General features: G+C 36.1%; 1 pseudogene; it reads right to left on the reverse strand.

Moving 5' to 3' along the window:
• Positions 1–3396: 3396 nt before the first annotated feature.
• LOC114629331 lies at positions 3397–4025 on the reverse strand (annotated as a pseudogene).
• Between the last annotated feature and the right edge of the window lie 1019 nt (positions 4026–5044).

Genomic DNA, 5044 nt, shown 5'->3' on the forward strand with positions numbered 1-5044 from the left:
ATGTCTGCTAGCAAGAAGAAGAGAGGGGGGAATTCAGAGAAGCTGAGAGAATGCAGGAACTGTAGCCATGAAGAAGGGGTCAAAGATCCAGAGTAATATTAATATGCAAGTATCATGGGATAGAACTCGGAGGTAGCTAGGTTCCCAAAGAGGTTTATGGTACATTATTTTAATGTTAAGCTATTGAGGTGCAGTTTTAAGTGCATCTTGGTTTATCTACAAAGTTATTAAGAATTAACATAAGGTGAATACCTATAGTGTCCAGATTAATTCACTGTTTACATGAATATTAATATTAGGAATAATTAATTTACATCTTTCACATACAGCCATTTTTTTAACATAAGTATTCTACTGATTGGATAGGGTTCACATAAAGTGATGAGGGCAATTGGTCTTTCTTAATCTATTAATTAAAAAGCTGATTTTATCCAAAAATATCAGTGTAAGTCCTCAGAGGTTGGCCCAAACACCTGACCATTTGGTTGTAGAGTCAAGCTGACAGGTTTGACTCTTGGAACATCACATCTTGGAACTGAATGGCTAAGCATTTATCTAAATCTAAAAATAAAAGTTTCTCTGTATCTTAATTGATTACGTAAAAGGCTACTCCAAGAAGAGACAGAGAAGAGTTGTGGAGGGCATAATTATGGACTTTCAAGGAAATCCAAATAGATAAGGAAGATCCCCTTTACTGTGAAGTAAGACACTTTTGAGAAACTGCGTACTGCCCTGACTGCTCAAAGTATCAGCCTTTTGTCTCACCCATCTGAAGCTGCTCTTGTTTTCTTCCAGAACATTTACTTAGAGATATTTACATTTTCTTTGTATTCATTTAAAATTTCTCTTGGCAGAAAAAAAATGGTCATATATCAAGAGCATCAATGCTTCAGTTATGCCTTCTCATGTTGATGACTGATTTTTTTAAATGAAATTAATTTTAAAGTTTTGACAACAGTATATATACTGTACATTGAGCTTATTACCCCCGCATCCTCCAACTGTCTCTTATCCCACCTCTTCCATTAGTATCCTCTGTTACTCTAGAGCAGCAGTTCTCATCCTGTAGATCACGACCCCTTTGGGGAGGGTCACATAAATATCAGATAACCTGCATATTGTATATTTACATTATGACTCATAACAGTAGCAAAATTACAGTTATGATGTAGCGTTGCAAATAACTTTATGGTTGAGAGTCACCACACCATAAGAAACTCTACTAAAGAGCCACAGCATTAGGAAGGTTGACAATATGGCTTCAAAGAGTTTAATTTCTACTCCATGTTTAAAATCTAGGAACCACAGAGGAGAGAGACAACATGCAACGTTTGCTAGGATTGGTTTCATTCAAGTAATATTATTATGTTTGGTCACATCCATTTTCCTATAAATGGCGGAATTTCATTCATTACAGAGCTGATGAATTAAATTTTGTTTATATATCACAGGTCACTTCTTGCTGATTAAAGGAACACCATACCAAGCATGCACTGCAATTCTAAACATACATATGTTGTACACAGATGCACTCAATTTTGCAAAACAAATATTGGAAAGAAAATCACAGATTAGCAAAGTGTATTAATAGATGACTTTAACAGAAAGGCATCATCCTGAAACTTTGATCAAGTTCTATAAGATAAGGTGATACTTGGGCATAGTTATACATTGTTGTGTTAACTATAATCTTTCTACATTCTGGTAAATTTCTCCTAAGATTAGAAACTGTACCAATATATCACTCCTATTTACAACCCACCTATTGTAATCATCTTTATGTTTTTTCTTCATCTTTCACCATAACATAAATGGTCTAGAGTAGTTGTTTAGAAGTCTAGATCATTTTGAGGGTGGGGAGGGTTTCCTAAACCCAGTCAATTCATAACATGTTTTTTCTAAAGGACAGAAAGTGAGTGTCACTGTTTAACATATTGCTTCTTTTAATTTGGAAAAATGAACACCAGACCAATTTCATACCTACTTAAAGTTATTAAATTATAATACATTTAATTTCTAAAGAGCTTCTGATACAATCTGATGAGCATCTGTGTTGCTATAGATTTTGTAGTCTGTGTCCTATCAATATTATTAATTCTACTAAACGTTTTGCCTTCTCCTATTTCTTTCTCTTAGCCAATCTGAGTGTTGTTTTGTATTCTTTTCCTATTTTTGTGTCTCTATTTTTCCTTAACAGAGGGAGGAGTTGTATGTCCAGAACTTTGTTTCTGGCTTGTCATCTGTTGGTGGGATCACATCTCAATTTTTAAAACAAAACTGCGGTAGAGGCTGTAAGTCATAGAAATGTCCAAGCTACTATAGAATTTTGCCCTTCTGATACTTCAAAAAAGCTTTCCAAAACTCCAGTGGATGCAACAAAAATGCAGAAGAGGAAGAAAAGAGAAAGCGGAAAATGTAATGGCTGTACTCATTTCCCCTAAACCAATGGAGCCAGCAACTTTGCAATTACTGAGATCCATTTCGCTGGACTTTATAACTGGGAATGAAATGAGTGAGAAATGAGAATCCCTAATGAAGGCTCAGGTCCCCACCCACCGTGTTATCATCCCATCCCACCCATGCCAGCATCCACTCGCCAGCTCTGTAATTTGCAGCTTAATTTCTCATAACTCGCCAAGCGGTTCACATTCATTTACATTATTGCCATTTAACACTCAGACGAAAAAGAAATATGGTTTAAGATTTGATGGGCTAGGCATTTTTCCCTTTTTTTCTTTTTCTTTTTTTTGTCTAGTTGAGTTTGTTTTTGCTGCTGAAAACAAATGTCTCCGGAGCTCCGTTTAATTTAGCATGTCGAACTGTTTCCGTTAAAGGCAATTTGGAAATGCTTTATATGTGTGGTAGACGATGGAGGCAAAAATCCCAAGCAGAACAGGAAGTGATGCTTAAAGGAACAGTTCCAAGTGTAAGGGGATTGCATTTAATTCTGTGACTTTGCTGCGTTCCTGTTGGACACCTGTAATTGCTGCACCAAAAAGTACTGGGCGAATACTCAATAGGCATTTCTAGGCCATGGACCAAGAAGATGTTTCTTTGTGGCTTTTATTATTTCTCTTCCTTTTGATTTTGTTTTTATTTTAGCTGGGTTTAACTGTGACTTCAATGTGGTGCTTGCTGCTTGTAGGATCCCACGCATTACTTTCCTGAAGTCTTCTGATTTTGAGTGTTCTCTCTCTCTCTCTCTCTCTCTCTCTCTCTCTGTATATATATATATATATATATATATATATATATATATATATGTATTTCATTTTATATATATATATAAAAATGAAATATATATATTTCATTTTTTCTTCTTTAAAAGGAGTGAGTTGTATACGGGATGGGGGTTAAATGCTTTATAGACAAGAAAAAAACTGCGCTAGAACCAACTTATTCATTGTCTTCTTCTTCATCTTTGTCTTCCTCTTCCTCCTCTTCCTCATCCTCTTCATTGTCTTCCTCTTCCTTCTTTTTCTTACTCTTTCAGCCTTGAACATACCCTTTTTCACTTCATCAGGCTTTCCTTTATCTCTGTAGGCAGCAATAACCTTTTTGTACTTCTTCAGCTTGGCAACCTTCTTCTCATAGGGCTGCTTGTCATCCATTGCAGTGTTGTTCCATATCTCTCCTAGTTTCTTTGCAAAGTCACCAATAGATAAGCCAGGATGCTCACCTTTAATTTGGGGACATGGGACAGTACTCAGAACCGAACAAAAAGTCCAAAGGAGGCCTCTTGGGTACATTGGGATCTTTGAACTTCTTTTTAGTCTCTCCTTTGGGGGGATGTAGGTTTTCATTTCTCTTTCATAACGAGCCTCATCAGACTTTGACATATCTTCAACTTTCCTTTTTTGTTTAGTAGACATGGTCTTTCATCTCTCTGAAAACTTCTTGGAGAACTCTAAGACGTTGACAGAAGCATCCACTTGCTTCTTCTTGTGCTACTCTTGGCATGTTTTCACAAAGAATGCATATGTGGACATTTTGCCTCTTGGCTTCTTAGAATCTCCTTTGTCCATGTTTAGTTGATTTACTTCCACGAGTCACAGAGTCGCCCAGTGCTCTTCCGACTTTCACTTTCCCTGGCACTGTTTCTATGGAGCTCAATATACTGCAATGGTCCAAGTGTGGACACTTGATGATAAACTTTATGAGTTCTTTGTACATTTTCCCCATTCTTTAGTTTACTTTATCATCATTAATTAACTCTCTTTGTTGAGTGATTTTCAAAAGTACCGATGAAACTCAGTGGTTTTCTTTTTCCTATTCATTCTCCTCCTTTCCCTCTGCTCCCCTTTCTTCCCCCTCTTCTGTTCTTCCTCCTCTCCTTTTCCTTTCTACCTCTCCTTAGCCCCTCCCATTTGTTTTCATTCTTCTCTTCCTTTTCTTGTTGTTTGCTCTGCCATTTTTTCCTTCCACTATATATCTTCCACAGAAAGCAGATCTTATTGGGACATTCAGGAAGCATGCTTTAAAAATGCAATTCACGTGCACTTTCCCAAAAGAGGAATACCATTGTGTGTTGAAATATTAGAATAAAGATTGGCAATTTTTCATTGCTAACTCCAAAATATGAACAAACATTATTCTAGAATACACAAGTATTCTTGTTGAAAAAGAATCCAGTATGAAATAATTATAAAGGTTCATAACTTAGGCCACTTAATCTAACCGGCAATTTTGCTTCAATATAGGAATATTAGTGTTCTATTAGTAACAATCCTATTGAATTAACTCAGTGTAATAACTGGAAGTTGTAACATTCTCTACATCCACATTTACAGTATATTACATTTTATTTTTGCTGTGTAGATGGAGTCTAGTTCTCTTCACACATCAAGGATGTCATCTGTCACTGGGCTGTATCTAAGACCATGAATTCATTTTATAGCACCCAAACTATCCTGAAATGTGAAGGCATGAAGATTCTGCAAGGGCTTTAAAATTGGAATAGTAATTGATTCCATTTGAATTTTTTGTTTGTTTATTTGTTTTGTATTTCAAAACATGGTTCGTCTGTGTAACCCTGGCAGTCTTG

This window comes from Grammomys surdaster, unplaced genomic scaffold (assembly GCF_004785775.1).
Source record: "Grammomys surdaster isolate TR1022 unplaced genomic scaffold, NIH_TR_1.0 279, whole genome shotgun sequence".
In the NCBI taxonomy this organism is placed as follows: Eukaryota; Metazoa; Chordata; class Mammalia; order Rodentia; family Muridae; genus Grammomys; species Grammomys surdaster.